The following is a 25994-nucleotide window of genomic DNA, read 5'->3' as shown; positions in this document are numbered from 1 at the left end:
ATATGTTCAAACAAATACACGAAAAGATAGAAAACTGCAATCTATTTTAAAAGAAACAAATAGAAATTCTAGAATTGAAAAATATGATAAGAAAAATTAAGGATTCAATAAATAGGTGATAGATAGGTTTAATAGCAGATTAGACACAGCAGAAAAGAGAATCAGTAAATTAGAAAATAACCAAACTGAAGCAGGAAAATAAAAGATTAAACACACACATACGTACATACTTACACAAAGAGAGAAAAGAGCATAAGAAACACAGTGAAAATAATCACTGTGGAATTTGAATCTCAGAGGAGGGCAAGAGAGGAAAGGGGGAAGACTCAGTATTTGAAGAACTAAAGACCGAGAATGACATCAATATACCCATTCAAGGAGCTCTAACAAAATCAAACACATAAAAACAAAGAAACCGACCCAAAGGCACATCATAGTAAAGCTTCAAAAAGCAAAAGACAAAAAGAAAAATCATAAAATAGCCAGAGGAGGAGAAAGGATACGTTAGGAGCAACAACAAGACCTACTCAACGCAAACAACAGGAGCCAGAAGACAGTAGAATGACAAAGCTAAGATGCTGAGAGAAGAGGGAAAAGTGTTAGTCTAAGACTCTTAGTCTATCCAGTAGAAATATCCTTTAAGATTAAGACAAAAATGTCAAGCAAATAAAAATTAAGAAAACGTACGGTCAACAGATACATACTCTAAAAGAAATGCTAAAGGAAGTTTTTCAGACAAAATGATCCCAGTTGGAAGAATAGTAATGCAGAATGCAATAGAGGGCACCAGAAATGGTAAATTTAAGAGCAAATCAAAATGAGTATTGGCTATTTAAAACAGTGAAAATGATGATGTCTTCTGGGATTTCAAATGCATGCTTCAAAAGAAGTAAAATGCATGATCGAAATAGCATAAAAGCAAGAAGAAAGTTGGGTAAATGGAATTAAAGTGTTGTAAGGTCCATTTATTGTCCACAAATGAGTAAAATTATTAAAGAGTAGATTCTGTAAAGGCATATGGTAAATCTCTAACAGAGCCTGGCAAACTATCACCCATGTCCAGATCTGTTCCATAGCCCATTCTGTACAGCTTAGGAGCTAAGAATGGTTTTGCATTCTTAAAGAATAGTTGGAGAAGGAAGAAAAGAAGGAGGAGGAGGAGGAAAAGCAGGAAGAAGAGGGGCAGGGGGAGGAGGTGGGAGAGGGGAGTCAGAGACTGTAAGTGTCCCTCAACACCTAAAATATTTACTATCTGACCTTTTACAGAAAAAGGATGCCAACTCCTGCCCTAGGGTAACACTAAACAAATAATAAAAGAATTTATAGCTAAAATCTAATAGAGGGAGGAAACAATAACAAAAAGCATTTTATTAAAATAAAGAAGAAGAGGAAAAGAGAACAAAAATCAGGTAGATCTAATATAAAACAAATAATTTGATGATAGAATTAACACCAAAAAATCAGGAATTTGTTAAATGTAAGCTGACTCGATAATCCAATCAAAAGTAAAACATTGTCAGACTGGAAAAACAATACAAGACCCAATTATATGTTGCTTACAACAGACAGACACATAAAGGGTATAAAACATAAAAGAGTATAAAACAATGTGCCCTGAAGACACTAACCAAAAAAATATTGGCTTAGCTATACTGATATCAAACAAAGCAAGACTTAAGGCAAGAAGTATTCCCAGAGATAAAGTGGAACATCTCACAATGGCAAAAATTCAATTCAACAGGAATATTTAATAATCTGAAACGTGTATGCCCCCAAAACCAAAACCTAAAATATGCAAAGCAAAAACTGACAGAACTAAAAGGAAAAACAAATAAATCCAGTATTATAGTTGAATATTTCAAATACATCTTTCAGCAACTAATAGAGCAATCAGAAAATAAATCAGTAAAGATAAGATTTGAACAACATGATAAACAAAATTGACCTTGTTGGCATATACGGAACACTGAACCCAACAGCAGCAGTATTACGTTATTTTCAAGCGTTCAGGGAACATTTGACAAAATAAACCGTATTCTGAGTCACACGGCAGATTTCAGTAAAGTGCAAGGGGTTGAAATTAAACAGAGTATGTCCTCTTACTAGAGCTGAAAAATCCTAGAAATCAATATGAAATACTTTAAAAATCCTCAAATGTTTGAAAATTACTAACTAACACTTCTAAATAACCTGTGATTCAAAAAACGAATCAGAACTTAGAAATCTGCATGGGAATTAGAAAATATTCTCAACTGAATAATAATGAAAAGCCAACATGTTAAAAACTTGTAACAGAGCTTAAACTAGACTTAAGGGAAAAATGTATAGCCTTAAATGTATATTTTAGAAAAGAAAAAGAATAACAGAAAATCAGTGATCTAATGACTATCTCAAGGAGTTAGAAAAGAACATCATATTGAAGGCAAAGGAAATAAATAATAAAAATATAAGAAAAAATAAAATAGAATAGAGAAATAACAACTAAGCCAAAAACTGGTTCTTTGAAAAGACTAATAAAATTTACAAATCCCTATAAAGATTGCTCAAGAAAAAAAGAAGGAATAAACTACTAATCTCAGTGATTTTCTTTTTTAAAAAAATGTGCCATCACGAGAATTCATACAAACACCAAAGGGGCAATGAGAAGATGTTATGACAATAAATTTGACAATTTAGATTAATTAGATTAATAATTCTTTTCTTAAAAATCACAAGCTGAAAATATTGACACAGGAAGAATTAGAAAGTCTTAATTATCCTATCTACGAAAGCTGAACACTGCATGCCCATGATCTGGCAATTCTACTCCAGTAGAAATGCCTACCTAGGTGCACAGAAAGATGTGTAAGGAATGTTTATAAAGACACTATTCCTGGGCTTCCCTGGTGGCGTGGTGGTTGAGAGTCCACGTGCCAGTGCAGGGGACACGGGTTCGAGCCCCGGTCCGGGAGGATCCCACATGCCGCGGAGCAACTAGGCCCGTGAGCCACAACTACTGAGCCTGCGCGTCTGGAGCCTGTGCCCCTCAACGAGAGAGGCCACGACAGTGAAAGGGCTGCACACCGCGATGAAGAGGGGCCCCCACTTGCCGCAACTAGAGAAAGCCCTCGCACAGAAATGAAGACCCAACACAGCCAAAAATAAATAAATAAATAAGTAAATAAATTTATTTAAAAAAAAAAAAAGACACTATTCCAAACAGTTAAAAACTAGAAGCTACCCAAGTGTCCATCAGTAGTAGGAAAGATGACCATATCATGGTAGTCATACAATGGAATACTATATACAACAATGTAAAAGCTGAACCCCTGCTACAGGCAACAATATGGATGAATTTCACAGACACTAATGTTGTGTGAAAAAAGTCATATACAAAAACAATCCATACTGTGTGATACAGTTCATGTGGCATCAAAGACAGATGTGGATTACTTTGTGAAGGTAATGACTGGGAGGGGTGTACCAGGAGGCCTTGGAAGTGTGGGCAATGTTCTCTACCCTGGTCAGAGGATGCTCGCTATATAGAAATTTATCAGGATTGTTGAGATTGTGAGCTTCACTGAATGTACGATAACTTAATTTTTTTAACTTACAAATAAATACTAAATAAGTCTCTGATGAAAGTTTGTTCCTGGGCATCTGTCTCTTTCTCATAAATAGTAGACAGCAATACAATAGTTAACCCCTTTATACTCTTACAAATAGAACTTGAGAGCATTTTACGGGCTTCCAACCTAGGATCATGCTTTTCCTATACTTTTTTAGGGAGAGATGATTCCCCTTCTGCTTGGGAATAAACAATTCTCTGTATCTGATGGATCTACAGCATAAGGAGGATGGAATGTGAGATGAGAAGGAAGGGGCTTTGATTCCACCAATAAGGGACCAGCCCACATAAGCAATGGTGTACCTAACAGAGGAGCCAGCAACACCTTCTGAACCTTCTATTGGCTGTTCCCAAATGGGGATTTACAAGGGAAACCACTGGAGCATCCATTATTGAGCACACTCTTCACCCTTGAAGGGTTGGATACTGAATGGTGCCTTTGTTGACAGAGAGTGGCCACTTTTGCAAAGGGGTGAGATTCCCTAGACGAGTCCTTCCACAAATCAGGGAGTTCTGGAGAAGAAAGAAAATTCAACTGGAAACAAATTAAAAAGGTAAAGCTGTTTTTGCCATGGTAACTAAGGTCGGCCCATACCTAGATTTATTTCGTTGACTGAAGTGGTTGTGTGGGTATAAGTGATTTTTGAAGAGCAAATTAAAAAGACTTTTTATAAGTCCCAGTAGACAACAATATAGTATTAGCTAACGGCAGCTGCCATCTCTAAAATAATTACTTTTATAATAATCTGCTTATTAATGAAATGATCTGCAAAATGGATAATGGTTTCTCTAGATTTAAAGCACAGGGATTCTTCCTTCCACTTTATTTTGCTTTTTTTGCAAAAGTATACTGTGAAGTAACTCAAAATTTGCTGACAAATTTTACATACAATAATTTCAGAAATGCATGTTCAAGTAGTATGAAGTAACCCATATTTCTTGTATTGTGCCCTTAAATTATTCCCTCTGGTGAGAGAAATGTTCTAAAATTGGTTGTGGTGATGTTTGCACACCTCTGTAAATTTACTAAAATTGCACAGTTAACATGGGTAAATGTTTCGGTCTGTGAATTATAACTCAATAAAGCTGTTTTGGGGAAAAAAAGGGAAAAAATAAAATCAATTGAACATTTAAAAAATAATTTTCTGTTTCCCCAATCTTGTCACAGAAATGTTGAGTGTTGAGAAGGGAGTGTTCCAGGGAAAGGTGGCAACTACACAAAAGTGAGATGCAAGCCTGGGGAAAAGAAGATCCAAGAGTCCTAGCAGACCACAAACTGAACAATGGACACAAGTTGGCTGTGGAATGTTATTTTTAAGAAATCAAGCCCCGTATTAGGAAACGTTCTAAAAGCAGCACCTCTCATGCCTTAACACCAGAGTTCCGGCAGGAAAACAGACCCTGGGTAACTCCCAAACCCAGCACTTCCTCACTCGCTGCTCCTGCTACTTCCTTTTATCTTCATTAATTACCACCTTGTTTAGTACTTATGTTGTCTAGTAAAGGTTAGTATCCACAGACGTGTGGACTCTGACCTCTCCAAGGGCAGGAATTACGTTGTATTTTCCTTGTACCCAGAGTCAGTGAAAACCCCAGTGCCTAGCACAAAATAGGTGCTTAGTAAGGGCAGTTCCTATCTTTTTAGCCAAGTACCTGGCATAAACAAAGTGTTCAAAATGTTTCCTTCCCTTCTAGACTCTCAGGTGCTCAATCAATACCAACCTTATAACACAGGCTTGATGAAAGCTGCCATGGCATGCCGTGTGAACCATCTGGAAACCACCTGCCAGGAGGGTGAGCTGGGTCCCAACAAGTGAACAGGACCTGAACCCGGTGGACCCAAGGCCCTTCCCCTCCTCTCCCACCATCCAGCCACTGCTCAACGTCACAGTCAGATAACAGCCTCTACCCCACTTCCTGCGCCCCCTGGAATCTCTTGCTGGCAAATACAGCCTGGTGTTATCAGTGATCATCCCCCCAACATGTGCCTCAGGCCTCTCTCCAGCCAAGCTGTGCTCAACCCACATCCAGCTCAGTTTTGACCCAGAGCCCAGCCCTGCACAGCTAAGCACAATGAGAACTGGCGGCAGATGGATTGTGGGCAAGGCTGACACACTGTGGTTCCAAATGGTCAAGGTGCAGCACACTGGAAGGATGACCAGAGAAAAGACATGCATGTTCATTGGCATGCCCATTGTCCCGGAGCAGCAGCGAGTGGCAGAGCCAGGACTAGAACCCAGGGCCCTTGACTTTGGACCCAGTCTCCACCATGAGTTGGTCATGTGACCTTGAGCACAGCTCTAAGCCTCAGGGTCCCTATCCGTAAAATGGGGCATTGGCTTTCTCCCTCCGCTTTGCAGATGCTGGAAGAAATGTTCCAGTCCAGAGGGGCAGGAGACTCCTCCACTGCCTACCTCAGCAGGGCCTGAGCTCTAGTTTCAGGGGAAGTGGGCTTCAACCAGATGCCACCACTTTTATATCTGCCCTGGGGCCTAAATGCCATTGTCATCATTCTGTTCCTGTTGCCTCACTGAATCACTATGTTTTTAGGCTGCATTTCTGGGATCTTTTTACACTCTACTTGACAACTCTGTTACTTTGGGTTAAAAACAAACTTTTACAGCTGTATAGCCTTTAGTCTACAAAGATTGTCAGATCTGAATTCAGAAAATAACTCTGTTCCAAACTCCTGTTGCTGAGAAGGCCCAAGGTGACAAAATCCAGGAGGGGCAAAAGCTGTGCACTAAAGATGCTAAGGAGATATAGCAGGGGAGGCCACTTAAATTTCATAGGTAGACAGAAATGTCTGACTTATGTAACGTTTCAGAAAAACAAGCTGCAATAATGACACTGCTAAATTAACACCACTAAAGAAAAGCAATTATTAGTGCTTAGAATTAAGGGCTCTGAGAATAATAAAAACATGCGTAGTATAGTGTCAGAGTGGTGAGATCCCCAGCTCTTAGAGTCAGAACCCAGTTTGAATCCCAGCCTCCCTGTGTTCATGGAGGTGTAGTGTGTTATTTAACTGTTCCACAGCTCCAATTCTCCATTTGTTAAGTGGAAATAATGTCCAACTCTTCAAGACAGTGAGGGATCAAATTAAATGAGATAATATATAAATGGCTTGTAGTAGACAGAATAACCACCCTCCCAAAAATCTCACCATCCTAGTCCCCAAAACCTGTGAATACGGTACGTTATATGGCAAAAGGAACTTTGCAGATGTGATTAAACTAAGTACCTTGAGATGGGGAGATGAATCTAGATGGGCAAACCCAATATAATCAAAAGAGCCCTTCTGAGAGGGAAGTAACAGGATCAGGGTTGGAGCAGATATGATAACAGAAGCAGAGAGAAAGAGAGAAGACAGACAGATTTAAGATGCTACATTGCTAACCTTGAAGACAGAGGAAGGGGCCAAAAGCCAAGGAATGCAGGCAGCCTCTTGAAGCTGGAAAAGGCTAGGAAAGGATCTTCCCCTAAAGCTTCCAGAAGGAAGAGCCTTACAGACACCTTGATTTTGGACTTCTGACCCCTGGAACTGTAAGATAATACGTCTGTATTGATTTATGCCATGAATTTTGTAGTTATTTGTTACAGCAGCAAAAGAAACAAACGACAACAACAAAACAACAACAAAAAAAACTGGTACAGGATTTTGGAGCCTACTTTAGCACTGTGCCTGGCACATGTTAAGTTATCACTAAATGGTAGCCAGTAATAGTAGCTACTAATATTTGGAGGGACTCTAATGGTTTCTTTGTGGCCAAACACCCAAGGGATGCCTTCATCCCTTCCTTGAAGTACCAACAAGGGATTTTCTCTCTCCACTTGGTCATGTCCATTGACAGGTGCTCCTATCTCTGAGCAGCCTGTTGTTTGGGGCAGCTGTGAGATGGCTGGAGAGGGTTCATTCTCACGTGGACCTGAAATCTTCCCATCTGGCCTTTGAAGTCTGCCTGGGTCCCTCTGCTTCTGACACCCCTTCAGATAACTGCATACAGGTCTCAGCTAACCCCATGGGCTTCACAGCTAACCTCTGAGTCCATACAGGGCTTTGGGCAGCTGAACAACATCTTTGGTGCCTCTCAAACTGCAGCTGCTGCCTCTTAGCCCTGGACTTGTGCAGGGGACTGTTTGGACCCACATGCTCAATCCTATCATTTGTCTGTTTCATCTCATATCATTACATTTAGCTTAATATTTGAGCCTATTTTTTGGGCCTTGTTATGCCAACCAATGTATTCCCTACACATCATCTCAAAATTTCAGGATTAACTAAGTCATATATGTCTGCATCACTAATAAAAACATCAGATGGAACCATGGCTGTGGCCGTTCACTAGAAATGTACTTTCATACTGATAGTGATTAGCATCTTTGGGTGTGTATTACCCAAATACTAGTCTGCAGTTGAAATTATCTTACACACAAATTTATCATGAGATTCCTTGACAAATACCAATCTGAGGTATGCTTTGCGTCTACCATAGCTAACACAATTCCCTGACATAATAATCTAGCAAGCCTATCACAAAACTGGGAACACAGTTTCCTGGTTGTGGCTTGCTCTTAAAGAAGCCACACAGGCTTTTAGAGAATTCTCCATTTTTCATATGCTCACAAATCAGCCTTAAATATCAACTTAATGAGGGTGAATAGACTATCCCCACTTTTGAAGTCTACATAATCTTTTCTCCTCTTTACTAATAAAAGTTATATTTTCCCATCTCTAGTGTTCCATTTTCTTTCCCACTCTCCATGTTCCTTAAAGATTATCAGCAGAGGCTCTACAGCTCCGGTGGTGAGTTCTCCCTACTCCCTGGGGTGTAATTTGTCCTGGCCAAGAGACTTGAGATCATTTACAGCAGGTTGGAGCTTGTTACAATCTCTCTACTCATCTTGAACTTCAATTTTCTCTTACCACAGTTTTCTATTTCTTTTTAGTCAGTAGATTGTTCTCCTCGGCAAAGAAAAAGGAGGTAAAATCCCATTTTTTTGCTGCCATTCTAAAAGGCAAATAGCATCGCGTTACTTGGTCTACTCTAAACCCATGAGTGGCTGGTTCCCCTTAGCCTCCAAGAGGGATTCTCAAACTCCTCTAAAGTGCTTGTTAAAAATGCAAATCCTCCAGAGAATTCCCCTCTCAATTGCTGTATTAGTTAGGGTAACACTAGCTGCGAAAACAAACAAATCCAAAATAATAAAACAGCTCAAACACAATAGAATTTTATTTCTTGTTTTCTTGAAACCCCAAAACGGGTGTTCCAGATCACTGGTTGGCCCTCTCCAAACAATCATTCAGAGACCCAGAGCTTCCTGGGTTTTGTTGCCCTGCCGTCTTTAACATGCGGCTTCCAAGATTCCTGTGTTTGCCTGCATCAACATGGAGAGAGGGAAAAGAGCATGGAAAGCACGCAGGGCAGATTTTAATGGATCAGGTCTGGCAATGGCACATATTACTTCTATTTATATGTCATTGACATGAGTGCACCTAACTAAAAAGGAGACTAGGCAATATAGTATAACTGCAAAGGATGCTGGGAGAGTAGTCCAACTGCAAAGGATGCTGGGAGATGTAGTCTAGCTCAGGAAGAAGACAACATGGTTATGGTGAACTATCTGCTGGTGTGGATGTAGGGTTAGGCTTAGGAATCAGCCTCCCATGTGATCCTGATGTAGGACCCCACTTTAAGCAACACTGCCCCATTAAGCCCCAGTGTAGAGTCTCCGAGGCCCCATGTAAAATGGCCTCCTCTTTCTTTTCAAGCCCTGTCTGCACTCTCCACCCTGCTCTAATCGTATGAAGCACCAGCAGCTTCCCCTGCCTGTCCTGTGCTTGGCCATTCTTGTTCTCCCTGCCCTTCCTCCTATTGTCCATTTGGCGAAATCCTGCTCATCCTTAAGGACTAAGCTCAAGTGTAATCTCTTCTGTACAGGCTTCCCCGACCTGCCTGCTCCCAAGTAGCACTGGCAGTGCCCTTCCCAATGTCCCAGTGCTACCTGTACTGAATCTCATTATGGTATTGATCATGGCCTCGTTTATATGTGTCTTTGCATTAGACTGGAAGATCCTCGAGGGCAGCGACCTTTTTTTGATTATCTTTCTAACCTTAGCCCTTGGCACTCTGCCTGGTACACAGTGGCACTCAGTAAGAGTTTGCGCCACAGAAACCCGCAGTATTAGACATCTTACCACAATCACCAATCAGATCCTTTCTTGATTTTCTGCTCATGTCAAATAAGAAAAGCTGTTTTGTAATCCTGACCATTTTGCTGCCTTCATTAATTATAACTCATTAGGTGTGTGTAACTCGACACCCTTCTGTCCTTTTTCCAGCTGCACTCAAAGGTGAACTTTCCCACGGTCACTCTGGTTTCATCAACACCCATTCCCACCTGACTATTTCTCTTCAAGAGCACTGGCAACTACACATTAAGAATTCTATCAACAAGAGTTCTTGAGCCATCTTCCCTTTCGGAATCTCTTGTAATGTCCCCTGATCTCTTGGGGACCTTCAGAAGCCTGAAAACCTGAAACCCAGTGAACACCTCCTACCATGCCCACTCTTCCCCTCCCTGAACACATGGAATCTAAGACAATTGTTGTAGTAGTCAGCCTCCAAGATGGCTCCCAATGAGCCCACCTCCCGGTATCCACAGCTTTGTGTCCCTTCTCACGTTAAACCTCTGTTGGTCTATGTTGTTTGTCCAAGATTAAATTACAAAAGACATTACAGCTTCTGTCTTGGCCTCTCTCTCTCAGATCACTTGCTGCTCGGGGAGAAGCCAGCTACCATGTCTTGAGGCAGCCCTGTAGAGAGACCCACATGGCAAAGAACTGAGGCCTCTAGCCCGCAGCCATGTAAGTGAGCTTGGAAGCAAATCCTCCAGTCCCAGTGGAATCTTGAGATAATTGTAGCCCCAGCTAACATCTGACTACAGCCTCATGGGAAGTCCTGAGCCAGAGCCACCCAGCAACGCTGTTCTTGGATTCCTAACCCTCAGGCATTGGGTGAGATAATAAATGTTGCATAAGCTACTAAGGTTTGGGGAAATTACTAATACAATTGGGGGCTTCTCTCTTATTCTAATCTTAACTTCCAGTGTCCTTTAGGTCAGATTTCAGTGGCATGAGTGGTATGACCAAAGGCTGGGGATGCCCAGAGCTTACCAGCGTGAGGCACCTGGTATACGCTTACGTAGTGAAAAGGCACAACACGACATCAGACTTCCATTCTGATTCTGAGACGTGCATCCAGAATGAGCCAGCCACATCCCCCCTCCAGCCAATGGATTGTATCACACTCCCTACTGATGAAAGAACATCTGCTCCTCTCTCTATGTGTCTGCATTAAAATTTTTAGACTCAGGATTCATCAATTCCCACATCCTTTGTTGTAAGGAATATAAGAAAAAAATTTTTAAGAAAATCAAAGGCTTAGAACAGTGTCTGGCACATAGTACTAAACTAATATCAGCTCTTATTGATATTTTCATCATCGGTACATCATTATTTTATATACTGTCACCCCAACTAACATCTCTGTTGCTTTTGAACAATACATACACATCTACTGCCATATGTCAATCTTGACTCCCAGGAAAAACAGTCCTGACTATAATGATGAGTTTATATCTGCAACCCTTTTAAAATCTTAAGTTCATTAATAGGATTTATCTGCAGCTCGGTATATAACCATCTCAGATTCCAAATACTGCTCTGACTCTTTCCAAGCCCTAGGTTTTTCTAAACCTGCTATTCTAATGCTAAGTTCTGGTTATTTCTAATGAAATTTTACATTAGCCAAAACTCTCTGGCTAATTTTGAAACTGACCTGAAGCTACACTGAAATTATCAAGGGTTTAGCATTAAGCTAGAAGATACCTACCTGTTGCTTTCTAGGAAAATTCACAACCACCTAAATGAAATATGTCCAATTTGCAATGCTTTTCCTGAATTGGCAAAAAGTTAAACCTATAAAGAATTGAAATGTTTTTTTTTTTAATGAAATCATCCGGTAAATATTTTTCAAAGGTTTAGAAGTAGTAAAAAAAAAGTTACCACAAAGATCTGTAGTGTTACACTTTTCCACGATTAGCATTTGTCTCCAAAGTCTAAAGGAGAAAACTTTTACCTCAATAATACTACATTCTTCCATTTACAGCAGGTCTCTGATTTTTTAAAACACTTTCTATTCAAGACATCTTTTATGACCTGATACAAATGTGCCTTTCTTTATACAATCAGGTAACCTGGTGCATTTGCCCCCTTTCCCCTTAGAGATCCTAATTGTAGAACCCATTCATCTTGTGTGCCTAATGACTCTGACCCCACGGTCCTCCCTTTGGGTTCTATCTGTTCTATTTCATTCCCAAATGTCTCCTTTTGCCCCATGTTTTAACCTGTAAATTGCTCAAGACATCTTGAAAGTAGGTAGGTCACAAGCCTTAAATAAATAAAAATAAATTAATGTGTTTCTGACAAGTTGTATATGAACGGAATGTCTACTAAATCCGCCACACATTAAATATCAAAGGGGAAAGCTTCACTTACGGGCAGCTCATGCATCCTTTTGTAATGTAAACTAGCAAATCCTTCTGTTTTATCATTTTGAATTTTCATATATCATATTTTCTTATATCAAGATGCACCTGGACCAGATGTTGATTTTTATCACAGACTTAGGCTTTTTTTTTTTTTTTTACGATACGCGGGCCTCTCACCGCTGGGGCCCCTCCCGCCACGGAGCACCGGCTCCGGGACACACAGGCCCAGCGGCCACGGCCCACGGGCCCAGCCTTTCCGCGGCACGCGGGATCCCTCCAGACCGGGGCACAAACCCGCGTCCCCTGCACCGGCAGGCGGACTCACAACCACTGCGCCACCAGGGAAGCCCTGACTTAGGCTATTTTCACGACGCTTAGTAAATATTCAGAGAGTACCCTGAGTTCAGGCCCTATTGCTTTTCTCTTCCTTGTCACCTCTGATTTCCCGGGGACAGAACCTCCGGGGCCAATGTGTTGACAGTCATGTTTCCATCGGGCATGACCTCACAAATTCCTCCTTCCAGACACACTGCACATAAAGTGTACGCAGCTTCACAAATTCGAGTAGGGGTAAACATGAAGATAAAATACGGGGACACGTATTCCAAAAGACCCCAAATTGCTGAAACCATTAGATACTTCACCCTGCAAACCGAGATTTATCTCACACTCCAAGAGTGCCTGCAGCTTGACTCCCAACACCCCCATCTTTGGGGAGAATAGTGAACTTGTTCCCTGGAGGATGGGCTGCCTTTTGCTTATGAACATGACAGGCAGCCTCTAGCTTTGGGGATACGGAAATAAACAATAACTCCTGAGAGAGTGTCCTGGACTTGGCCGTGTTCATGAAACAGCTGATTAAGATGAGATTTGTGGCCAAAGGTCTCTCTGCCTCCCGCTGTGTTCCCCCCAACAGCCTGTGGGGACTGTGACACTCTCTCGGGCAGCCTGAGTCCAGACAGAGAGCAGAGAGCACAAGGGTCTCTGTCCTAGAGACAGAGCAGAGCACCTGCCCTGGATGGGCATTGTTCTGCTTCTGGCCCAATCCAGGGCTTCAAAATGACCACACTAATGACATGGTCCTGGCCCCAAGTTCTACTGAAATCTCCCAGGGAGATAAAAGACATTGGCACCAGTGGATTCTGGAGTCAAACAGGGAACCAGCAGGCTGGAACCTCTTTACTCTTAAAAACAGCTTAAAAAATATGCATGCAAAGAACTATGAGGATTCAATCTTCTCTCAGAAGTCTCCTGCGTTTTCCGTTTAGCGAAAACCTGTTTCAGTGATCGAAAGACTCCTCTAACACTCAAATAAAATGTTCCTTTCAACTATCCTCCCAATCATTTGGGTCTTCTTTTTACACTCTCTAATAGAGAAACATTAGGCCCTTCTTAAACGTCGAAAAAGTAAAGTGGAATTTTGGTCACTGTGAACAATTCAACACCCAATAAATATGTATTGAGCAACTATGAAACCCATTCCTTTGACCAAAGTGTTTGAAGAATCACTTTATCAATGGGGAGAGTAGAAACTGCTCTCGTAAATCCCCCGAGCTGATTTGCTGTCAGTTTGGGAGTCAGAACCATCCAGGAAATTTGCTAGTGGCTCTGTCTAATTAGCACTCCTGCCACCTGCAAACAACTGGTACTAAAAAAACCTGCTGCATTCCCACCATTGAAAATGCCAAAAAAGACACCACCAGTTTCACTCTGAACCTTAGAATCTAATAGTTCACTGATTTGGGCAAAGAAGGAAAACACATTTTCATTTTCACCCAAAGGAAATGACTATTACCAGCAAGCAGTGTTTCAGAAACTCTCACACTGGGATGGGTCCCCCAGTCCAGGAATCCTACTCCTCTACCCTCCTGGCCCCTGCCTTCCACTCTGGCGGCTCTGGGTTCCCTCTGCCCCCCAGGAAAAACCTCCTCATTCCTCAGGTCCAGTCTGACACCCACCCACCCATCCTGACCAGCCCCACTCTTACAGATCATCCCCTGCATCCCACAACACTTGGAGTCTTTTCCCCACATCTGAGCACTCAGTTATGCTTCTTGATAACAACTGTTGTTACCTTAGCCTCTGTCAAGAACAAGAATCAAGTACAGTAGTCCCACCTTATCTGCAGGGAATCCGTCCCAAGAGCCCCGGTGGATGCATGAAACCGCAGACAGTACCAAACCCTATAAGCACTGACTTTTATCCTATACCAATGGGCACGTAGCGTACACAGCGTGGATACGCTGGACAAAGGGATGATTCACATCGCGGGCAGCATGGCATGAGATTTCATCACACTACTCAGAATGGCATGCAATTGAAAACCTATGAATTGTTTCTTTCTAGAATTTTCCATTTAATATTTTCAAACCGGGGTTGACCACAAGTAACTGAAACCACAGATAAGGGGGAGGGGGAAAATCCTGTATTGTATTTGGATGCCTCAGCCCCTTTTGGGGCACAGGCAGGGTAAAAATGAGCAGAGTGAGAAGCGCACCTTGTACCTTCCCTATACTCCTGAGAGCACCCAGCACAAGGCTGAGCGTGCGGGAGGTCCTCTGCAAATGGCTGATTGCATGATTAGCATGTGCCTTTTCCACGCATCCACAGAGCAGGGTGGCCACAGTGAAAATACAGCAGCTGTGACTTCTTACTTCCTGCTTTAATCAACACCATGGGGTTGAAATGCAGGACACACAGTAGGTGCTAAATAGATTTTTATGGATTGATTAGCCACTGGAGGGACAGTGACTTATGTAGGATTTATTCATGCTTTTGATGCCAAATGGGGGTGGTTTTAGTGGAGCAGAATGTTAGAAAAACAAAACAGCAAACACAAAACCAGACCAGCAGAGAGGCTGGCTCCTGCTCTATTTATACCCACTTCGCTCCTGGAAACAGATGTCCTCTCAGACCTGAGGGTTTCTGATGAGGCGTCCACTCTTCCAAGTGACCTGTGCATTCAGTAAACAAAGAGATGCTTTTCCCTCTTCTACATCAGCCCTCTGTGTCCTAAGACTGATTCCCAGTCCTGACTCCAGGACTGGCTGCTGTTAGAGGCAAAATCAGCATCCACTGTGTCTTCTCCAAGGGAAAAGCACTGGGTTAATGACAAAAGAAACTGCATTTGTGTGTTGAGGATGGTGAAAAGAACAAAGGCTTTGGAACCAGGCGACCAGACTCAAATACCAGCTCTGCCATTTACTGGCTGTGTGATTTCAGGAGGTCACCTACCCTCTCTATGACTCAGCGCTTGGGGCTGCTAACACTAACTCCACAGGGTGCTATGACCATTGACCAGGTATTGTGGGTAGAATACCTGGTACAATGGTTGGCACATCGCAGCCACTGAGTAAACGATCGTTTTGTTGTGATTACTATTTATAAATACAAACAGGGAGGGAAGTCCGTCTCAGCTACAGTGGGCACTCCCAGACAGTAATGCTGGGGCTTCCTCTGGTGCCTCTCCAGGTGACAGCGGTAGCCTTTCCAGAACAAAGTCCTTGTCTGATGGACTGCGCAAATAATGGTCTATGCTCTGAGTGGGGAATGCATGTTCTGCAGCATTCCAGTCTACCTCCCTGGGCCTCACAAGTCCACTCCTTCACTTCCAACCCATCTGCTTGGAGCAGACACATTAGTCCTGATCTCAGAGCCCAGCTTGGGGCATCTTCGTCAGGACAGGGAGGGCTGGGTTTTGAAGCTCACTCTACAGAGCTTGATCCCGTGCTTCATGGAGAAATCTTTGACCGGGCCTGAAGAAGCTCTCACGTGTAACACGGAACAAACCACATTTACCACAGAGAGAGATCCATGCTAACCATGGGGCTTATCCCAACTACCACACAGCAGGGCAGTGAAAAACCCAGGACAGATCCCAGCTACGGGCAAGGTCTACACAGAGAGATCTCTTACACAACACAGAGCAGATCCACTGTATGTCACCAAGAGCCTGGGGGAACAGGGGCAGATGACATGAACAACAGCACTTCAGGTGAAATGGAGCTCATGTCTAGACCAGAGCCGACTCTTCCTAAGTCCAAACCCAACAGTTCCTAGCTAGGCGGAGCCCCACTGCAGAGGAAGATCTCAGCTTCAGACTCTGGAAATCCTTATTTGCATTCAGGCTCTGGGGATGAAAGAAGGGTGGGGTGAGGAGGGGGTAGACTAGCCCACTGTGATTCTACTTCACACAGCTTTTCTCATTCTCCTGACAGGCTGCCCCCCCCCCCCCCGTGAGCCGTTATCAAGATCCAACCCTGAAGGCGTTGCAGCACTCTAGAACCAGCACCCCTGGCATCACCCGGCTGGATGCAGATTCAGCACAGTCTCTCTTCTCTGATAATGCCAGCAGGGAAACTGGGAGAATCCTTACACCTTCACCTAGAGATGCAGCTGAGGAAGGATTCCTGGAGTGCGTATTTCCTGCTTTCATTTGAGGATCATTCAAAATCACGTCAGACATTATGAGTGCCTCAGATTGCCAGATTTTAACCTATCCCTTAACCCTGCAAACCTTAGCCACATTTCCATAATGTCTACACCTGTCCTACGTGCCACGGCTCCAGGATGTAGCCTGGTGGATCCCACAAGCTCACAGCTGGTGGGCCCATGCAGATCATTTCAGAGGACAGCTTCCTACAACATGAATGAACATTGACTCACCTGCGCCTTTGTTCTCTTTGCATTCAGTGCTTGAAGTGTTACCTGCGTCCTTTTTTAAAACCCCAAGTAATCCTTCTTTCTCCTTTCTCCCATCTACATTACCCTTCAATCACTTTTCATATACCACGTTCAGACCGTGGCATTCAAACCACATCTCGCATTCCTCTTCAGGTTGTTGGAGGAGCTTTTGTGCCCCCACTCCCACCTGTTCCCCCTTCAAGGCACCCTCGATCACCCTGGCTTAAAGACACACCACTTCTCCTGGCTGACCCCCCCATCAAGGGGGGATTCCTCGCTGCAGTGCTTTACTCTGTCCTCTCCCCACCGCCAGGCTTCACACACCAAAACTTCATTCGATTTTTTTTCTTTTTTCAGAAAATGCAGTTACTCTAATACCAATGGGTCCTTTCCCTGGTGTTCTCATTCCCTTTCACTGATGGTCCTCCTGCTACTCTCAGTAGATGATTAGTATTTATTATTTATCAGCCACCACACTGTACTCTACTTCCCACAAGATATTAAAGAAGGCACAATCCTTGCACCGAGTTTACAGCCAAGGAGAGAAGAGGCCTGGATTCAGATATCACAGGAATAAGCTGAAAGAGATTTACCAACGAACCCTCCCCATGCCCTGGCAGATGGGGGGCGGGGCCTGGCAGAGCCCGCCCCGGGCTGGCTCCGCCCAGTTCAAGCCAAATAGCAAGCAGCTCCCTACCTTTCCACACCCACCTCCCCAGTTTCTACCCAGTCCTCGGGCCTCACCGGCTTCGCCGGGGAGGCGGGGGGGGGGGGGGGGGGGGGCGGGGGGGGCGGGGCGGGCATGGGGGGGAGGGTTGTTGAAGCCCAGAGATGGGGGATGGGGGGAAAAGATATATTTCCTCTGAAATTCAAAACCAAATGAGGGGGAGGTAGGGGAGGAGGGAGAGGGCAGGGAATAAAAGCCAGATCTAGATCTACCAAAGAAGGGAAGACTAGTGCTGAAATGAAATGTTCTGGCACAATGGAAAGCCCGCACTGGGGCTGCCACGGGCTTCCGGCCAAACCTTTCCCATCAAGGTTGAAGTTAGGGTCTGTGTAGACAGCGTGTGGAGACGGGGAAGTGGTGGAACTAAGAAAGTCAGTGTAGACAGGGTGGGAGTCAGTGTAGACATGGAAGGCTGGGGTGGCCTGAGTAGGGGCTGTCTAAACAGAGAGGTCCTGTGGATTCAAGAGGGTCAGTGTAGACAGGAAAGTCCGTGTACACCGAGGAGAGTCGAGGGTCGGTGGCCAGGATTTACAGGGCTAGCCGTGGTTCTTCAGAGATTTGGACAATTCCTGCTCCTTACCGTGGCTGGAGTGTCATAGGGAGGGCGGAAGCTGAAAGACGATTGGACTTTTCGTTCTCAAACTTTTCCGCCAGTTTCCTCAGGTGTTGAGAGAGGACGGCGAGCTCGCCTCGGTCCCGTCAGCCAACCCTGGGCGGGCGGGGCCGGGAGGCTGGGGCCCAGGAGCCGGTGCCACGCGCCGTGCATCTGCCGGGCGCGGCCGCCGAGCGGGCCGAGCCGGGAGCCACCGCAGGGGGGCGGGGGCGGCGGACGGACGGACGGACGGACACACCCGCGAGCACTCCTCCCGGGCCCGGCGCGCGGCTGCTGGGTATCCCTCGGGCCCCGGGAGCAGCGCTCGGCGCCCGGCCGGGGGCGCCCCGCCTCCCCCACCCTCCGCCCCCGCCCACTCGGGCGCCCGTGATTGGCTCCGCCCGCCCCTGGCTGCACGCCGCAGCCCGCCTCCCTCGCAGCTAAAGCAGACGGTACCCGGAGCGGAGCGAGCCAGAAGGGAGCATGGTCCCCGTGCCGCGGCCGCGCCAGCCCCCGCGCAGCCGCCGTCCCCGCCGCCGCGGATCTAGCTGCAGCTCCAGCCCCGGCCCCGGCTCCGCAGGGCCCGCCCGCAGTCCCGGCGGCCGCCGCGCCTGAGTGCAGCCCCCGCCCAAAGCCCGAGCCCTGAGCCCGGAGCCCGGAGCCAACCCTAGCCCCGCGGCCGCCGCGGCTGCGGGGAGAGTGGGGGGGCGATGCTGCCGGAGCCGCCGCCGCCGCCGCCGCCTCGGTGAGAGCCGCGCCGCGCCGCGCGTAGCCGCACAGGCTGACAGGCAGAAGGACTGACTTCCCTCTCTCGGGCATCCTTACTGGGCTGCCGGGAGGCGGCGGCTGAGGAGGAGAAGAAGGAAAAGGGGGAGAAGGCGGAGAGCAGGAACGCGAGGAGGTGGACCTGGATCCGTTTCTCCCGGCCAGGACCCGAGCGGCCCCAGCTACAGCTACCCGCAGGCGCCGTCCCCTATCCATCAGCCCTCCTGCGCCCACTCGCGACCCCAGGCTCTCTGCGCGTCGGACCGGGGCCAGAGCCGCGCGGCTGGAGGTAAGAGCCAGGCTAGGGCAACAAGGATGCGGCGCCGGGGACCCAGGGTCCTGGAGGCTGCGTGGGGCCGGGCCGGGCTTGGGAGCGGGGCCCGAGTACCCGGAACGCTGGGCTCGGCTCCCGCGGCGGCAGCGGCGGCAGGAGCCTCCCGCGTCTGGACTCGCAAGGCTGCAGGAGCCCTTGCGCCTGCGCTGCTCCAGGGGGGAAAAAAGGCGGAGGGGGGGGAAACTTCCTGCCCCCGGGTGTGTATGCACAGGGGCTGCCCGAGGCCAATGTCGCTGTGGTAGGGGGCGCTGGAAGCGAGTGTGACCCCCCCCGCCCCCCAGCCGAGGCAGCTCTTCGGCTGGGCCCGACAGCATGCGTCCCTCTCCAAGCCACCTCCCCTGAGCGGCCCAGGGCCCGAGCCGGGCTGGGGGCCAGGAAGAGGCACCGGAGAGCTGGACGCTGGGGGCGGCCACGCGTCTGGCCTTTGGGGAGGTGCGCGCCTCTGTGCAGCGGAAAGCCAGGTTGGGGTTTCTGATCCCTCCCGTCCTCAGACCCGCATTTGGGGACCTGGTCTCTTCACTCAATCCCAAGTAACTTTCGAGGTAGAGGAGCGAGAAAACCACAGGGAGGAAGCCCATACAGACCTTGTTGTGACCCGCCTTCCCTTAACGCCTTGTGGGTGTCAGCGTCTTTGGGGGGGGCGCGGAAAGGAGAGCGTACGGGGCTGGTGAAGCGGCTAGGATGTGTGTTGGGTGGGGAGGGGTTGTTTATGTGCGGGATAGTGTGGACGGGGAGATGTGTAATGTGGGAGTGTGGACGCGCGCCCAGACTGCCGCGGGAGGTGCCAGGTGGCAGAGGGCTCATGTCCGGGTCTCTGTGGCCTGGAGCGAGCCGAGAGCGCGAGGGTTATATGCGGTCGCGGCGCGGTTGCGGACGCTGGGCAGTGCGGGCTCTGGGCCCCGAGGGAGGGGAGAGCTCGCCCGGGGTCGGGAGAGCAGAGTCGAGAGCCCGGATAGGTCCGAGGCAGCTCCCGGGCAGGTCGGGTCTGCGTTGGCTGGGGAAGGCGGAGACGCGCTGGCTGCCTGCAGCCAACGGTGATGGGGCCAAAGCGCGAGTCTCGGATGCCTGGGTCCGCTAGCTGAGAAGCCAGTTGTCGTTCCTGAGCTCTGGAACCCAATGGTAGACACGGTCAGTTGGTGGGTCCCCCCGGGGGTCCCTAGGGAGCCGCCGCCTTTGCCATCCCTGCCTCTCTGCAAACGCTCTCCTCTCTCTCTACGGTGCTTGCGCCGCGGCGCGCCCGGGGCGAATCGTGGGCGCAGGTATTTATGCAGCATTAGACGAGACCTCGGCGCTGGAGGGACGGGACCGCTGAGGACGCCGATCTGCTGCTGCCCGCGAAACTTCCACTTCGTCAGCTCAGGGAAAGTCAGGCTCCACTGCTGCAGGCTCCAGCCTCTCACTAGCCGAGCTATGCTGGGATTCGGACTCCTCTTGCAGTGACAGATCTGTCCTGGTTACAGCTGTATTTACCCTAATTTCAGTCGCTTTAAAGTCATCTGTCTGCTCACTACAGAGTACCTTTTCTTGCCATGCGGTCTTATCTCCAACTCAGCCCTGGGAGGGCAGATTTAAGGAATTATTTCGGTTTAGGATGAATGACAGCAGATTTAATTAGCCCACCTCATTCGTGATGTTTTTAAAAATTACAATGGAGAGTGCAGAGCTACTTTTTCACTTTTGGGGGGGGAGGGCATGATGAACAACTTTATTGATTGTTCATCCCGACTCTTGGCCAAAACGTCGGATAATTCACAGGTGAATACTTTAAAGGCTGGTTGGCATGCGTGTATTTGAGTAGTCACATATTCTAGGCATTTATACTAGTATGGAGCTATGTGCCACTGGTGAATGCAGTCTCCGTCCGGTACATTGTTCTGAGTGCACTTGATTTATCATCCTGCTATAAATCAGGGAATTACTAGCATATGTGCCCTTAAACTCTATATGAATTTAATGGCATTTAAATTAGTTTATGGGCTGATGTATTTAACCAATTTTAATAACTTTTCTGCACAAACATCTTATAAACCGTATTTGTCCGTGATTAAGAAAAAACATTTTCTTCTGTTCAGTCTCTCCATTTCTAGCAGTTAACAGAAATTTATAGGTCTCCAACTTTCATTTGCAAGCAACAATCCAAACGAAATACCTAGAGTTGTACTGAAATAAAATATCCTATGGTAGCCATGGTAACAAATAGATTAAGGGTTACTGGTTTTCATGTGTATGTGAAGGAAGTGAGGAATCTAGGTTGTGTCTTTTTAATTATGCTTCTAATGAGTGGTGGTCATACTTCAAGTACTCAATGCGGGAGATAAACAAGACTGAGAATTCAGTTTTGTGAGAGGTTTAGTGGAACAAAGACTAGTAGAGCCCAAGAGAATGACTTCTGCTAACTGCAGCTCCTCATATCCAAAAAGCAAATGATAAAACCTTTTTTGTTTTTCAAGTAGATGAGAATTGAGTTAGTCCCTTGAAGAATAGAAAATTTATTTTGTAAAAGAAAAGGAACCTTTAAATCCAGCCCGTGTTTTCTAGGAATAAACATGTTCGAAGTGTGGATGTTGGTGTGGATTGTCACAGTTGTTATCAACACCTGTCAATCTCAGTGAGGCATATCATTAGTGTATTCAGATCTTGCCTATTTCAATATTCATGCATTTCCATGGTGATCCATTCCATTTTTGTTTACTTAGTCAACCTTATAAATCTTTGGCATCAATTTCCGTTGTACCATCTTTTTTTCTTTCATTTATCAATTGATTTGACTGCAAATCATTCCCAGTTTAAAGCATTTTCTTTTTTTTTTCTCTCTATCTGCTAGTTCCCAAAAGTTTACACTATTCCTGGTTGCACACAGATATAAAAGGGTTAAATTTTTTTAATCGACTCAAATAACACCACTGATGCTAATGTAGTTTTTTAGCATCTCATTTGATATGTGTGTGTGCATGGGGTTTTTTTGTTTGTTTTTCTTTTTTCTTCCAGCAGGCTTACCCTAAAGCTTTCTCACTTTATGGCCTGGAGATGTCAATCCAACCCAGCAGAATTGACTAAAGGTTTCCCTCTCTCCCTTCTTTCCTTCCCTCCTTCCTTCTTTCCTTCTTTCCTTCCTTCCTTCCTTCCTTCCTTCCTTTTTTCCCCTCCTACCCTGTTATGGTTCAAGGATTCTTTATGTCTTCAGCTGTATCTGGCTTAAACAGACTTCTGGACTTTGTGTGCTGGAACAAGCCTGTCCTCCTAGGATCTTTTCTCATCCAGTAGTAGCCAAAGACAGAAGGTTCTGGAGCATCTGAGGCTTTTTCTGAATACGATATACGTTTAGTCACAGCATATAGTGTCTCTAGGATCATTGTAACATTGTTAAGTTCACTGAACAGGAAGCTTTGCTTAAATGCGAGTGATGATTTTGCTCACCCGCTTTCAACTTTGCTTTCTAATGATGCAGTCCTATGCTAATCACACCCTGTATATTTTAGAAATATCAAGGCAAGCATTAGCACGCTACTGACTTATTAGGATCAGGCAAAATAATTGGAGCACTTAAGTTCAAAGTCAGATGGAGAAACGGAATTATAACCAATCTTGTGATTCTGTAATCGGTCAGCTAAGTGCTTACTTGGGGATAGGGGGAGGAATAAACACCATGAATAAGAAGTCCAGCCTTTGGTTGTGGTGGGTGAGGCTAAACCAAAGCAGAAACCATGTAGGATGACTGGAGAATAAGAGATCTCTTTGCAGGGAATTCCCTGGTGGGCCAGTGGTTAGGACTCAGTGTTCTCACTGCCAGGGCCTGGGGTTCCATCTCTGGTGGGGGAATTAAGGTCCCACAAGCAGCGTGGCAAAAAAATGAAAGAAAGAAAGAAAGAAAAGAAATCTCTTTGCAGACAGATAAATCACATGTAAACCCAAATGTTTAGAAACTGGAAGAATGTAGTTTATGCAGAAGATGGTCGTTTGTTATTACTCAGGAAATCGGGATTCATCTCCTAACATGCTAAAAAAAAATAGTCTGAATAATTTTGGTTAAGAAGGAAAAGTGTGTCAGAATTTTTTACCTGCCTGCTGAGATCAAGATCACTCTGAAAGCAAACTCTGGTTCTTCCTACAACAGCTACCCGCTTACCTTCCTGAAGTCCTAGGTCAGAAAGGTAGTCTCTGCTTTCTTTAATGAAATCACTTGAAAACAGGGAAATTGAAGCTGCAAAAAAAAAAGATGAGGTAGGTTGATCATTGAAAATAGCAACACAATTATTTGTGAAATAAACTTTATTGTCTTGGGGGATCTCCACCTTTAGGGAGGGAAAGGGAAGATTTCTCATTTCTCATGAGAGAGGATAGCTGCATGAAATTCACATGATTCGGACTCTTGACTCTGCAGCAGGTGGTGATGATTCAGAAACTAGAACAGGGATGGTTGAGCATTGTGAAAGTGATCTGGTTTGGGCCAAGAGGTCAGCTCCCGAAACATTTGATGGCTGTCATTGGCCCCACAGGTGTCAATTTTTTGTAATTATTTTCTAGAGTTTTGAAATTTTTTAATCATTGACTCTTTTAAGGATATATGCGTGTGTTATGTATATACATACACCTACATATATACAAATACATTATACATAAACTATGTCTATATACACACATATATACAGATATGTATTCTGCCACTTTATTTTTTTTAATTGTGGTAAAAAGAAACACGTAACATAAAATGTATCATCTTTACCATTTTTAAGTGTACAGTTCAGGAGTGCTGATATTTATATTGATGTGCAGTGGATGTCCAGAACTTTCTCATCATGCAAAACTGAAACTCTGTGCCGATTAAGCAGCAGCTGCCCATTTCCCCCTTCCCCATTCCCTGGCAACCACCATTCTACTTTCTGTTTCTATACATTTGACTACTTTAGATATCTCATGTAAGGGGAAATCTTACAGTACATGTCTATGAACATGGGTGTGCAGATATCCCTTCAAGATCCAGCTTCCCATTCTTTTCCATATATACCCAGAAGAGGGATTGCTGGATTCTCCCATTTTTTACATGGATATGTTACACTGATCCTCTGTTTAAGAGACATGGTGAAAATGTAGTCAACAGAATACAGTCAGAGGAAGAATGCAGTAGATGTGACTGACATTTGTTCTTCCTTTTCTGTGGGTACATTTCCTCACAAGTCTCTCCAATCACTTATGTTTTGCGTTTAGGGCTTGCCTGAGTTGCAGCGATATGGCACAGTGGGTAAAGTCATGGGTTTAGTGTCATAGTCCAGTGCCTGGTGCCTACTAGCTGTGTGACCTTGGAAAGATCCTTAATCTCAGTATGCCTCCATTTTCTTTTATGAAAATGGAAGGAATAATCGTGGTCAAGATAACTCCGGTAAAACCTGCATCACAGTGTCTGTCTGGCCTAGAGAAGTGCTCTAGAAAGGAGAACTTCGGTCAAGTCGTTGTGATAGAAAAGGCAGCAGCAACCCCTGGAGATCTCAGAAACCATAGACACCTATCCTGTTAAATTTGATCATACAGGTTTTCGTAATATGCCAGGGTGTATATGAATACATTGTATTCTGTGAGTCTCATTAGCAGGACTTATTCTGAAACGAGATTTGCATCACAATTACAAAAGTTAAAAATATCCTTGAGTGATTTGATATATGAACTTTTAATTCCATTGTTAGTATCATAATTTTAGAGTTGATGTGGATTTTAGAGGTCAGCTGATCTATTATTCAATCACCAAACCTGTATCAAGCCCCAATAATACAATAATAATAGCTTCCAGTTATGGCTGACCACTATATTTTAGTGCTTTACATACATTACCTCTAATCCTCATATCAACGCTGAGAGGTAGGGATTATCCACATTTTGCAAATGAAGATGAGGCTCAGAAACATAATCAACTGGCCCAAGGCCATGAATTGTACCTCTGGGTTTGAACCCACATCCGTCAACTACCAGTCTGTCTTGTCTTTTCGGTGTGTGTATGGTGGGGCGGGTGTGAGACTCCAGACTGGGTCTCGATGCATTTGCACCACTACACGCTGTCCGCTATGCACCAGCTACCGCGCTGTCTGTGCTAATTAACATTTTAAGTAAAATAATTCTACTAGAGGGAACGTGAACTTTAATAAGAATATTGACCAGGTCCAACATTCACAGTACTTTGGGATTTGCTTACGTGCTTCCATTTCCTCTGTCTCCTGGAACGCTAAGGAGAAAAACTTTCAGATGTTTGAATGGCAGCTGTTTCCACGTTGAGCCAGTGTAATAACTAAATATCGAAGTAAGGAGTAGAAACAATGTAGAGAGGATTAAGGATACATCCAGGACCGCTGAAGACTGATCTGGGTGTGTTCACTTTTCAATCCCCGTGCCTAACACAGTGCCTGGCACAAAACTTGATAGTAAAACTATTTGCCTGGATAAATTTATGCCCAGAGAAGGTGTCAGGTGATAGACATCAAAGGCTACTTTTTGGAGTTCCTTTTCACTCGGTTAGCTGTGTAGCTGTATCTTCGTGGTTTTTCATTGTGTGGAATTTTAGATGCTATATTTGGGCATACATCTATTAAATATGCTTGTTGATGAATTCTAACTAATCTAAATGGAATCTTTTAGGATTTATGACTTGAGATTTGAAGACTAATTTTCTTGGAGCTTCTTCATTCCAGTGATAACTCGAATCTATTTGGCACTTGTGAGAGTCGACGCAAAGTCCGTCCTAGTCCGT

The 25994-nt window shown here is 45.2% G+C and overlaps 1 protein-coding gene and 1 long non-coding RNA gene across 5 annotated transcripts in view; one reads left to right on the top strand and one right to left on the bottom strand.

The window, feature by feature from the left end:
• The window catches only part of LOC137205420 (uncharacterized), a 429493-nt gene extending 411198 nt beyond the window's left edge, over positions 1 to 18295 (bottom strand). For all 3 annotated transcript variants that reach the window (XR_010934128.1, XR_010934129.1, XR_010934127.1), the window contains exon 1: positions 18151 to 18295. This is a non-coding gene — a long non-coding RNA (uncharacterized lncRNA). The remainder of the gene's footprint in view (positions 1 to 18150) is intronic.
• A 717-nt stretch (positions 18296 to 19012) lies between these two features.
• KLHL29 (kelch like family member 29) overlaps positions 19013 to 25994 on the top strand; it is a 309112-nt gene continuing 302130 nt past the window's right edge. For both annotated transcript variants that reach the window (XM_067703603.1, XM_067703602.1), the window contains exon 1: positions 19013 to 19216. The gene's annotated coding sequence lies outside the window, so the exon portion shown is untranslated. The remainder of the gene's footprint in view (positions 19217 to 25994) is intronic.

The sequence above is a fragment of the Pseudorca crassidens genome, chromosome 14 (genome assembly GCF_039906515.1).
Source record: "Pseudorca crassidens isolate mPseCra1 chromosome 14, mPseCra1.hap1, whole genome shotgun sequence".
In the NCBI taxonomy this organism is placed as follows: domain Eukaryota; kingdom Metazoa; phylum Chordata; class Mammalia; order Artiodactyla; family Delphinidae; genus Pseudorca; species Pseudorca crassidens.
The sequence above is the reverse complement of the archived record's forward strand: the minus strand, read 5'-3'. Positions and strand labels throughout refer to the sequence as shown.